General features: G+C 42.3%; 1 protein-coding gene across 3 annotated transcripts in view; it reads left to right on the top strand.

Moving 5' to 3' along the window:
- CAMK2A (calcium/calmodulin dependent protein kinase II alpha) overlaps positions 1 to 13,706 on the top strand; it is a 382,548-nt gene that overhangs the window by 252,070 nt on the left and 116,772 nt on the right. The window lies entirely within an intron of this gene.

The raw sequence follows: 13,706 nt of genomic DNA, 5'->3' as shown, positions 1-13,706 counted from the left end.
AATAGAAAATATGATCCCAAAAAAGTGTATGTATATCACACGTACACAACCACACTAGGCCCCAATTACTATTGTTTGTACCCCTAAAAGGCTAGGAGTAGGGGGAGTATGGAACAGGCAGCACCCTCAAACCTTCAGAAGTATGAGATGAACCCCAACAACTTGGAAAGGTGGATCTCTCTCACACGTACCAACACAGACTATCCCCCAATTTAACTGATCCCCAGAGGTTTTTGATTAAATAGCGGAATAGAAAATATGATCCCAAAAAAGTGTATGTATATCACACGTACACAACCACACTAGGCCCCAATTACTATTGTTTGTACCCCTAAAAGGCTAGGAGTAGGGGGAGTATGGAACAGGCAGCACCCTCAAACCTTCAGAAGTATGAGATGAACCCCAACAACTTGGAAAGGTGGATCTCTCTCACACGTACCAACACAGACTATCCCCCAATTTAACTGATCCCCAGAGGTTTTTGATTAAATAGCGGAATAGAAAATATGATCCCAAAAAAGTGTATGTATATCACACGTACACAACCACACTAGGCCCCAATTACTATTGTTTGTACCCCTAAAAGGCTAGGAGTAGGGGGAGTATGGAACAGGCAGCACCCTCAAACCTTCAGAAGTATGAGATGAACCCCAACAACTTGGAAAGGTGGATCTCTCTCACACGTACCAACACAGACTATCCCCCAATTTAACTGATCCCCAGAGGTTTTTGATTAAATAGCGGAATAGAAAATATGATCCCAAAAAAGTGTATGTATATCACACGTACACAACCACACTAGGCCCCAATTACTATTGTTTGTACCCCTAAAAGGCTAGGAGTAGGGGGGAGTATGGAACAGGCAGCACCCTCAAACCTTCAGAAGTATGAGATGAACCCCAACAACTTGGAAAGGTGGATCTCTCTCACACGTACCAACACAGACTATCCCCCAATTTAACTGATCCCCAAAGGTTTTTGATTAAATAGCGGAATAGAAAATATGATCCCAAAAAAGTGTATGTATATCACACGTACACAACCACACTAGGCCCCAATTACTATTGTTTGTACCCCTAAAAGGCTAGATGAGGAGTAGGGGGAGTATGGAACAGGCAGCACCCTCAAACCTTCAGTATGAGATTGTGTTCACTGTACCCCACAAAGATTGAGTTCACTGCACCCCACAATGATTGTGTTCACTGCACCCCACAAAGATTGTGTTCACTGCACCTCACAAAGATTGTGTTCACTGTACCCCCCAAAGATTTTGTTCACTGCACCCCACAAAGATTCTGTTCACTGTACCCCACAAAGATTGTGTTCACTGCACCCCAAAAAGATTGTGTTCACTGCACCCCAAAAAGGATGTTGTTCACTGCACCCCAAAAAGGATGTTGTTCACTCCACCCCAAAAAGATTGTGTTCACTGCACCCCACAAAGATTGTGTTCACTGCACCCCAAAAAGATTGTGTTCACTGCACCCCAAAAATGATTTTGTTCACTGCACCCCAAAAAGTATTTTGTTCACTGCACCCCAAAAAGGATGTTGTTCACTCCACCCCAAAAAGATTGTGTTCACTGCACCCCAAAAAGATTGTGTTCACTGCACCCCACAAAGGATTTTGTTCACTGCACCCCAAAAAGATTGTGTTCACTGCACCCCAAAAAGGATGTTGTTCACTGCACCCCAAAAAGGATTTTGTTCACTGCACCCCAAAAAGATTGTGTTCACTGCACCCCACAAAGGATTTTGTTCACTGCACCCCACAAAGATTGTGTTCACTGCACACCAAAAAGGATTGTGTTCACTGCACCCCAAAAAGATTTTGTTCACTGCACCCCAAAAAGATTGTGTTCACTGCAGCCCAAAAAGATTGTGTTCACTGCAGCCCAAAAAGATTGTGTTCACTGCAGCCCAAAAAGATTGTGTTCACTGCAGCCCAAAAAGATTGTGTTCACTGCAGCCCAAAAAGATTGTGTTCACTGCAGCTCACACACAGAAAAATGGATGTGGATCACTGACACCTGCCTATCTCCAATCCCACACCACACAGCAATATCGATTGTAGTTTGTAGAACACAGTTTCCCTAAAATTCAGCAGACTCTGTCCCTAACAGGATTGAGAAGAGATCGTAGATCAGGATTGAGTGCAGATTCACCCCACCCCCCACACAGCAATATCGATTGTAGTTTGTAGAACACAGTTTCCCTAAAATTCAGCAGACTCTGTCCCTAACAGGATTGAGAAGAGATCGTAGATCAGGATTGAGTGCAGATTCACCCCACCCCCCACACAGCAATATCGATTGTAGTTTGTAGAACACAGTTTCCCTAAAATTCAGCAGACTCTGTCCCTAACAGGATTGAGAAGAGATCGTAGATCAGGATTGAGTGCAGATTCACCCCACCCCCCACACAGCAATATCGATTGTAGTTTGTAGAAGACACTGACCCTATATAATTCAGCAGACTCTATCCCTAAAATGCCTACAACTCGCCCTGCCTAAACACTCCGACCTGTCCCTCAATTCTATCCGGACACAAATGGTTTTTTCCTGCCTATCTTTCCCTAATCAGCAGCCAGCACGTTGATGTGTGCTCTCTGTCCCTGAATCTAAGCAGCATAATGACGCCGCTGCGGCTGCCTCGAACTTATAAAGACTTGGTCACATGCTTCAGACGGCCAATCACAGCTACTGAGACATTTGCAGGCATGGCTGGGATGGCTTAAGGCACACCAGTTAAACGATTGTTGATTGGCTGTTGAAAGCCCGCCATGAAAAGAGCGCCAAAGCATGCAAAACCCGGAAATAAAACGACCGAACACGGATTTTTACCCGAACATACAGTAAAGTGTCCGTGTCCGTGTTCGGGTACAAAAAATCCAATTATTCGGTACGAACACGAATAATACAGTCCGTGTTCGCTCAACACTAGTTACAAATATAAGCTTTAAGCTTATCAATTCACTTATGTCACTTTTATGTCACTTACTTTACAGAAAACGTTACCTGTCCTGCAGACAGTCTCTGTCTCTACCACGATTAAACCCAACTGAAGCCAAGCCAAAGCCACCATTAGAGGAAGGAAAACCCTTGACAGAGTAAATCATCAACTGAAACTTAAACCTTGAGTAAATCTTCATGGGATCACAAAAAAACACACAACACGATTGTCTGCATCAGAATCATGAGAACTGAAGAAAGGTTTGGCATTGGCACACTGGTACAACTCAAGGCATATAGGTTAGGTCAGGTTTGTGTGTATTTGTGATCCAGTAAAGATTTAATCAAGGTTTTACGCTTCAATGTATGATTGATTTAATCTTTCAAGGATGTCCTTTCCTGTACCGTGGCTGTCTGGCTTGCCTTCAGTTGTCTACATACACTTTTACCTTTAGTATTTGTTTGGTTGAGGGAACCCCCTACACTTGCTATTGCTACAGAGTACAACAGACCAGCAGACAGACATGCGTTGCAATAAATTCCAGGTGTGTGCCATAACCTGTCCTCTACAAAACAGAGCACTTCCTGACTAGTAGCAAATATCAAAGGTGAACCTGGCAATAGTGCACTGCTGCATAACTTCCATGTTCACCGTGATGTTTGTTTCCCCCTGCAACTGCCAGTCAACTTAAGTGAAGTGAGTTGATGGCTGCTAGAGGAGAGTTATACAAATATAAGCTTAAGCTTAAATAATTATCAATTCACTTATGTGGACCATTTTTTAAAACAAGCCATTCTCCATCTCTCCAGTGCCAGAAAAGCTGTAAAAAATATAAAATGTTCCAGGTTCACTGCGATTGTGTTTGCCCCTGCCATTGCCAGTCAACTAAACACAGTGTGTGTGTGTCGTGACTCGTGACAACTCAAAAGCTTATACGCAGCCTCAGCATCAACTCAACACACACACACACTGTGTGTGTGTGTGTGTGTTGAGTTAATGCTAGAGCTGCGTTATAAGCTCTTGAGTTGTCACGACAGTCAGTCAGTCAGTCACGTTACAGAAAGAAAACTTTACCTGCACTGCACTGAGCAGCACTCTACCATGTCGATTACATCTGTAACTGAAGCCAAGCTAGCCAACAAGCCACCATTAGAGGAAGGAAAATCCTTGAGAGAATAAATTGTAAACTGAAGCTTAACCTTGAGGAAATCCTATGGGGGTCACATTCACAAACTCACAAATATAGTATATTACACAAGAATCCACAATTGGTGTATTTATTTGTGATTCAATAAGATAAGATTTACTCGAGGTTAAGCTTCAAATGTACAAGTTATTTCTCTCAATAATTTTCCTTCCTATAATGCTGCACCGTGGCTGGCTTGGTGTCAGTCAGTTGTCTAGAAGAAAATACACTTTAATATTATTTATTTGGTTGAGGGTTAAATAAATCCCTGCCTACTTGCCTAGACACTTTTAGTGTGAAACAACGGAACGGATTATGGATTGGAAATGGACACATTGGACAGGACAATCTTCAAAAACAAACCATCAGTGCTATAAAGCTATAAAACAAGACTGGTGATGTGACTGACTGGTGACTGGCGGCAGACTGAATTAGTAATTACTAATTCATTAAAAACATGAATTAGTAATTATTTCAGTGCTTAGCATTTGGGAACATGTGGGTTTTTCTGTAAGAACACTAGATGATCCACATGCTCAGGTTTCAGACTGCTTCTTTTCGCTGTTATAACATCTCCTGCAGTAGAGAAAACCCGCTCTGCAGATACACTTTTACCTGGGATACCCAAGTATTGTTTTGACAGAGGAGGGGGAATATGACCTCATGCTCACGCCACCATTTCAAAGGGTCCTCAGTGAGAGGCAGAGGTGGGGCTTTACAATATTTTTCCATTTCGTCTTCTGCCTTGGCATAGGGGGTCTTAGGTTCTATTGCACCATCAGTGAAAGACTGCCCCAGCAAAGTCATGAGCAGCGATGTTGTGGCCTTTTTTTTGGGAGGAGAATGGCTGTCCTCAATGGGTGTTGTTTCTTCTTCCACAGTTGCTTTTTCCCTAGGCACTTCATCCACATTTGTCCTTCTATTAGATGTAATCTGTGTGTTTGAACAAAAGATAATAGTATAAGAAGAGCTGAACTGACTAAGAGTGTGATTCATTGATGAGGTGTGGGAAACTGCACGGTAATCCATACCATACAGTTCCACTTCCCACACCGTATCAGTGAATCAGGGCATGTTATTACACAACACATTGTAGCTGAGCTTCTAGCTGTCTGGGAGGAAACATGATGAAATTCTAATTACCTCCAAAGATGCAGCCTCCTCAGTCACTCCTCTGTATATCTCCCATCTCTCCTCCTCTGTGAGAATAAAAGGCAGTCCTTTAAAGCGAGGATCCAGTGCAGAGGCTGTATGAAGGATCTTCTTCTCTGCCTCACTGCTGTACCTCTTCAGGAGATCTATTTTGATGGCATTCTTGATCTCATGGGTCATGGGTGTGCACTCACAGCGTCCTCTGCATTTGACACATCTGTTTCATTGAGAGTGCAGAGATCAGACTCTCCTTTTCTGACTTCTGGAGACAGCAAGGTGGCACAAACTGCAGGTTGTTGTTCTAAGAACCTCTCGACCATGTCATATGCGCTGTTCCATCTTGTTGGCACATCAGTTATTAGCTTATGATTCTTCAGGCCCAGTCATTTCTGTTTCTCTTTTAGACAGTGGCTTGCTCTAGTGCTGCGATGGAAGAATGTGGATATTCGTCGCACTCTGGCGAGAAGCCTGGAGAGCGTGGCCCCTTTCAGTGCCCGCTGACATGCAAGATTGAGTGTATGGGCAAAACATTTAACATGAGGAAATTTACCAACTTGAGCTGCAACTATCATGTTCGGCGCGTTGTTGGTCACAAGCACTACAGATTTATCAGACAGCTGCCATTCTTCCACGACATGAGACAGTAGCTCTGCCAGATGAGCACCTGTGTGAGACTCATAAATGGCTCTTGTTTGCAACACATGTGACAAGACCTGCCAGTCCTTAGTAACGTAATGTGCTGTTATTGTAACATAGGACTCCGTTGTGACTGAAGTCCATGAATCACACGTTATTGCGACTCGACTGGCTTGGTTCATTGATGCAAGTACCTGAGCTTTGGTGTCGTGGTAGAGTGCAGGTATAACGTTTTCTGTAAAGTGACTGCGTGATGGGATCTTATAACGTGGCTCTAGCGTCTTCATAAGGTAGCGAAACCCGGCGTTGTCCACAACTGAGTAAGGCCGTAGGTCCTTGGCGATGAAAACTGCCACAGCTTTGGTTAGTTTCTTCCCTTTTTCTGAGTTGGGCAGATAAGTTGACAGTATGGCATCAATTCTTGGCTGATCTGGGTCTAGCAGTTATAAATATAAGCTTTAAGCTTATCAATTCACTTATGTCACTTTTATGTCACTTACTTTACAGAAAACGTTACCTGTCCTGCAGACAGTCTCTGTCTCTACCACGATTAAACCCAACTGAAGCCAAGCCAAAGCCACCATTAGAGGAAGGAAAACAGCACTGACAAACACTGAGTGAGTCCCCCCCTTGCCCAGACCCCCATAGCTGACACTGACAGAGACCCCCAGGCCCCCACTGACACTCAGAGAGAGCCCCCCTGGCTGCCAGACTGCCACAGCAGAACAGTACCCCCGGGCCCCGACCGACCGTCCCCTGTCCCAGCCCCCCCCCATCAGACATCCCCCAGAGATACAGACGAGACCCCCATGAATGTCATGATTATACAATTATTTGTTCAGACTAGTACATACCTGCTGCTGTGTGACTGTATGGGTTGTTGTGCACTGCATTGCAGAGGAGGACAGGTGCTGTGCTGCTCTGTGGCGGGCGGCTGGCGTCACTGGCAGTGGCGGTGTGGCGGCTGGGCCTGGGACGATCGGCTACGGTGAGGCTGGCAGGGCTGGCTGGCTGCGATGGGGACGCACTTGGGGCTCCTCGCTCCTGTGCTGTGGAGTGTGGACTGGCTTCTGGCTTGTGGCTTGGCTGGCTGGCTTCTTGGCTGCAAGGCCGCAGGTGGGACACCGATACATGCGGAGGATGTCTTGCTGCGCCTCGGCCCGGGTCAAAGAGCCGGAAGGGGAGGGGCGGAGCCTTTTTATTAAGCTCCCGCCACTAACCCACCAATCCGCTGCCGATCTTGTGACTTTTTATCCCTTGCGCGATAGGGCATGGCCGCGGCTGATGACGTCATTTCCTAATCGATTATGCCGGCAACCCGCATCGATGCAGAATCGCGAAGGGTCGAATCGCGATGCATCGATCTTTTGATTATATTTAGCAGCCCTACTGTATATACAGTATCTCACAAAAGTGAGTACACCCCTCACATTTTTGTTGCCAGCAGTTTAGACATTAATGGCTGTGTGTTGAGTTATTTTGAGGGGACAGCAAATGTACACTGTTATACAAGCTGTACACTCACTACTTTACATTGTAGCAAATTGTTATTTCTTTAGTGTTGTCACATGAAAAGATGTAATAAAATATTTACAAAAATGTTAGGGGTGTAATCACGTTTGTGAGATACTGTAGATATATATATTTTTATATATATATATATATATATATATATATATAATTCTCAATGGGGTTAAGTTCTGGACTCTGTGGTGGCCAATCCATGTGTGAAAATTATGTTTCATGCTCCCTGAACCACTCTTTCACAATTTGAGCCCAATGAATCCTGGCATTGTCATCTTGGAATATGATCGTGCCATCAAGGAAGAAGAAAATCCATTGATGGAATAACCTGGTCATTCAGTATGTTCAGGTAGTCAGCTGACCTCATTCTTTGGGCACATCCAATAGGATAGTTACTGCATGCTTAGTTTAGTTAGTTGCTTAGTTAATTCCAGGTGGGCACTTTTTTTTGGCCAGGCAGTGTATATATATATATATATATATATATATATACACATATGTGTGTTTGATTTTTGGGGTGCACACCCCAATAGGCTGCGCACACCTGTGGTGTTATTATTAAGCCACTGGTTCCAAATGCCAAAGCCAGACACCACTGCAGTTTGCCTGTGAGTTCTAATAATGTTTTTATACTCGCCCCCTTTACAGCTCACTCCAGGCATCGCTAATGTCATACATCAGTGCCACCTTGTACAAGCAATCACAGCAAGACCTTGCTAATCATTTCCTGTTTCACTGCACAGATTTACGGATGTCTGGCAGGATTACCACCCAACATACTTTCCTATACAAGTTCCAACACTGACACAAAGCAGTGAAGATTATTAGGGTTACCTTTGGTACTAACAATAGACTATTATTCAAAATCCAAGTGCTTAGACATGTTGGTTAAGAGTGTTCCTGCAGCCAAATGTTTATTATCATTAGATATTGAATTCATGGTTTGTTGCAGGAAGCATATTTCCCATATCCTGAATGCCACCAGGAAGCACAAGATAGAACATTAAAGTCCAGTTCCAGCCAAAACCTTTTTATTGTTCTGAATAACATGAGGAAAAGGTTCAAACCTCTATTGGGTATATCATTGCTGTTGGTGTCCCAATTAGGGAGACTTCCTCTTATTTTCTGCTTCAGTGACAGGGATTCATAGCAACAAGGAGTGATGAGATATCCTGAACCTCACTGAGGGTTTTGTTGCTGTATATGCCTTGCTGTCCCAGTGACTTCCATTACCCTATTTTCTTGTCCTGTTATAAAACTGGTGGACTGGTAGACTGGTTGACTGACTGGATTATACAATCTCCTTTGGAGCTAACATTAACTATATAGTGCAAGGGCCTGTCTGATTTGATAAAAATTGAATGGATTGTTTTTAGGTGAATCCTCCTATTTCATATTTTTGGTAAATCTAAAGAAGATTGTACAGAGGTTGTACAATCAGATATGTCCAGCTTCACTAAAATACATAGTGAGGGGTAATCTCCCCAGTGAAGTTGCAGTCATCAGAACAAACCTGATAGAAGTTCTAACACGTCTGTATTTAAAGTAAAAATACATTTTGATTGGAGGCAGGCCTTAAAAAAGACAGCATCAGTTTATCCATTCAGAGCAATGTTACAATTTCTTTTTTAATATACAATTTGCACACATAACTGACCCTCCCTGGCATGTAAACTTAGTCTTGAGCTTGACTTATGCCAGAGGTCCTGCTGCCATTCTAAGCTTAGTTTGGCATACTATGTAAGTTTACGTGCCTCATGTTTTTCTATGCACTTTATACGGACTGCTTTCACCGTTAGTTGTAGAGTCTAAACACCATTCCATTCAGTTTGTGGTTTGGTGGTGTTTTTATTTGTTTTTTTACATATTTCAATAAAAACTACTCTATGAGCAATTTTTTTTTTGTGTCAGTGATCCTTTTGTCTGGCTTGATGAGATTGAGCAGTTACCCTGATGACTTTACATGTGAGGTTTGAAGATCTACCACATCCATAGAGTATCAGATGTATCTTCATGAGGAAGACCATTAAATACTGAATGCACCTTTGCTGTCCTACAACTTAGACAGCAACTGGTGTGTGTGCACTTCTTTAATTTGGTGAAGGCAGCACACAGATGGTGATTCACTGAGACTGTGCAGTAATAATACTGGAACTATTTCATTTACACTTATGGACTTTTATACACATTATTATAATTTTATTTGATTTAAAATACAGTATTGTTTATGCACCTTTGTATACCTGTTGAAGAGTATCACTATTATTCATACAGCACTGCTTTTTTCTTTTTATAAACTTAGCCACACTCCTTTACCCTCTACCTGCTACAGTATTCCTGCTCATGTTGCTAAAGGTGACCATACATAGAGTATCTGATAAACCAGCCTAAATATGCTCCATGGGTGACCCTGTCAGCGCCCACTCACCCAACAACCTTCAAACGAAAAACTGAGAGAGCTGGGCTTAAAATTGGCAGCCAAACAGCACCTGTATCCAATCAAATGCAGGTACTGTTCAGGTATTCTGACAAAAAGTGCCACCAGCTGTCAGAGTACAATAGCTGCAGCACGGATGGAGTAATCTTTTAAATGGCAAGCTGTAGACAAATGGATGACATCATGGCAACGTGACAGCATTGGGGCTTGGTGATTGGCCACTCATGTCCAAGCTCTGTCAAATACAGTGCTGCCCTTTACCCAGAATCCCCACTTTGTAGGCATCGGCTCCATCAGTCAAGACAGGAGAGTCAAGGAAGCATAGCTAGGGTAATGTTACGTGCAGACACATCACCTTGCTATACAAGGGCTAAAGTACAGACTCTCTTTAAACCTAAAATCCCTACTCCCTTATTTTAACACCATAATATTTTATCTAAAACTTACAGGTGCACTTTAGGGGTATTGCTGTACTTTCCAGCAGTTACAGTAAGAAGCGACGAGAAACCTTAAATAGTCTGCCACCATGTCCTCAATCTCCCTCAGACTCCAAAATGCAAATGTTAGTCATTATAAAGGGTAACAATCGGAATAAAGAAGGGTACAGCCCAGTGATTTGGAAAATGAATTGGAAATAGAAACACAATGGCAGCATGTTCCAAATTTTCGCGTGTGTTCAGGATGTAATGTTTTGGAGCTCTTTGTGGAGAGTATTTGGTGGTTCTTGCTGTGTAAGTGTAGTGTGGATGATGGGAGAATTAGGCTGCAATTAACACATCGAAAGCTAATTGCCAGGCTTAGAATGTGAACTTGGGTGTCAACGTACAGAAATAGACAAGTATTCCCTCGCTGCTCATTGTCGCCAATGCTACTATTAAGTTGTCTCTGTATGGTGTCCCCCCACCTAAACTGTCCTCCCACCACAGTGTGGGGTTTTCCAAAGCCAAGGGGGTTAAGGAAAAAACAATCAGAGCTACAATTACGTAATCAGGAGTTCATGAATGCCTCTTGTGTGCCATCATTTTCCTTTAAAGAACAGCTCCAGCCTAATTAAAAAGAAAGGTTTAAAAAGAGGACCTGCTATAAAGAACTAATTAACACTTTCATTTAAGCTAATAGACTGTCCTATACATTAGGGAAAAATTGGTTATCAACCACAGAGAGATTTTCCAAAATGTCATTAATGCTCGATAATGTGCATGTCTAATGCTCTATACCTAACCCTATTATAGACAATGCTTGCATTTGCCACATTGCTTTAAGTATATCTAGTATTTTTTTTTTATTTTGGATAGAATGGAAAATGGTTACAAACTCTGTAAGTCTTTTTTTTTTTGGCCATCTGTGTCTATTTGGAGAGATTTCCTTTCAGTTGTCCTGTAAACGCAAGAGAAAGTGAGAGGTTTTTTTCTAAAGTGAGGAAATTCCACTCTTAGACAGTTGGGGCAATTGTGTATGATGGAATCGTTTTGTAAACTCAAAACTTAAAAACTTAAAATTTGGATTTAAGCCTCGTACACACGCAACGATTTTCGGCCGACCGATCGTCCGACTTTTGTCCAAGTTGTGTTTTGTTGGTTGGAATGTGCCTAGACTGCACACAAATTTTCTCGGCCAACAAAATTCTACTTCAGAAGTGATGTCATGTGTTGGTTTGTTTTCTTTGTGTTTTTTTTTCACTGAGCATGCCCAGACTTGCTCATCAGATTTTTCCCTGTCGAAATCTGTACTGACTGCACGAAAATCGGCCGTTGTGTTGACGGCCAACAAAAATTTTATAGTCTGCACACCAGATTTTTTTCGGCCAAAAAGTCGGAGTTGGTTGTCGGAAGCATCAAGCCTCGTACACATGCAACGATTATCGGCCGACCGATCGTCCGACTTTTGTCCCAGTTGTGTTTTGTTCGTTGGAATGTGCCTAGACTGCACACAAATTTTCTCAGCCAACAAAATTCTACTTCAGAAGTGATGTCATGTGTTGGTTTGCTTTCTTTGTGTTTTTTCTTCACTGAGCATGCCCAGATTTACTCATCAGATTTTTCCCTGTCAAAATCTGTACTGACTGCACGAAAATCGGCCGTTGTGTTGACGGCCAACAAAAATTTTATAGTCTGCACACCAGATTTTGTTCGGCTGAAAAGTCGGAGTTGGTTGTCGGAAGCATCATACTAACAAGCCGAAAATCGGCAGATCGGACGTTGGCCGAAAATTCCCTGACAATTTTCGACGCGTGTGTACGGGGCTTCATACTAACAAGCCGAAAATCGGCAGATCGGACGTTGGCCGAAAATTCCCTGCCAATTTTCGATGCGTGTGTACGGGGCTTTAGTACCAGCCACAGAGGTGGAATCTCCTACCAGGAGTCAGCAAGCAAAATGTGAGTTTCTACACCCCTCACTGCCGTATCCAATACTAAAAAACATGTTTAGGCTATAGATACACCCATCATAAGAGAAATACAGGGACTGTCAATCTAGAAATTATATTTGCTTGGCTGTCATGTTTTATAACTGACTATATTACTTTCTGATGCTCTGACCTAGTAGAGGTTTTTAGATAATTAAGTAAAAAAAAAATCAGAGAAGTCCTGCTCTGCTTTTCAGTTTTTGGGTTAAAGACTCAAAGTATTGAAGTAAGAGGATTAATATGATAGTCAGGTGACAAGCAGTTTCAGAAAGAGGGATCATCTATGGAAGCCTCTATTTTTCTAGCTTGTGCCTAAGGCAGGGTACGCACAAGCGGAATATCTGCCGGTATCTGCAAGTTCAACAGAAACCGGACAACATTTAGGTCAGTGTGTACAGCTATCTTTCCAACAAAAACGACTGGTTCTTGTAGAAGGGACATGCTGGAGAACCAGAATCCAATCAGCACACACAGCCAATGGCTAATCAGTATGTTCTGAGGGGATGGCAGTCGCCCTGTCAGAATATAATGGCACAGTGGGGAAGATTGCATGTGTTAGTGCAGCGATCTGTACGGCAATCTGTCAGCCCACTGAATCGAACAAAAAAAACTTTGTGTACAAGGCTTAACCCATCTCCTGAAAAATATAAAATAGATCTATTGTAAAAAACACCCCCTTCCTGACCATCCTGCTCCAATGTTACTTAAAAAAAAAAATCCATTGTAGTACTTACTTATCCTGCAATAAACATATCTGGGGTTTTATAACAGACAGTCTTGTAACCACATGCCTAGGCATTTTGCCAGATGACCTCAGTTGAAGGGAATGATTGAGTTCTGGAAAAGCCACTGATTGGCCAGTTTTTCCTGAACATCTTTCCCTATATACTTTCAGCTTAGTTTATGTAACCAAATGCAAATAATCCCACGTTTGGTCACTACAGGAGCAGTGTCTTTGGACAAGATAAGTATAATTTTAAAATTTTGTTCTCTGTATACCCACTGGGTAGATTCACCCTCTCTAATTGTTATGGTGACAAATTAGTACCAAAAGTAGGGGAAAATACTCAATTTTGAGTTGTCACTAGAACAGAAATCGAGATTAAATGTTCTAATGGGGACACATCCTGGTAAGAACTATTCTAGAAGAAAGATCCCTCATTTTGGAAAAACTACCTCCCACTTTTCACTGTGTCTGTGAGATTGGAAATTGAAAAAAAAAATAGCTCCCCAATGGATAAAGACAAGTTTAAACTCTTCCCGACTCTAAAAAAAGTTATAAAAATTTAATGTGCATATTTGTATATACAGCAAAATAAGTAAAGATGTGAACACAAACACTTAGTGTGTTCTTCAGAATTTGACAGCTGAATGATTTATTGTATACATTTACATTTATTCTCTTCTTTTTTGC

This window comes from Pelophylax lessonae (assembly GCF_965119305.1).
Source record: "Pelophylax lessonae genome assembly, chromosome: 4".
NCBI lineage: Eukaryota > Metazoa > Chordata > Amphibia > Anura > Ranidae > Pelophylax > Pelophylax lessonae.
This window is presented reverse-complemented; position numbering and strand designations above follow the sequence as displayed.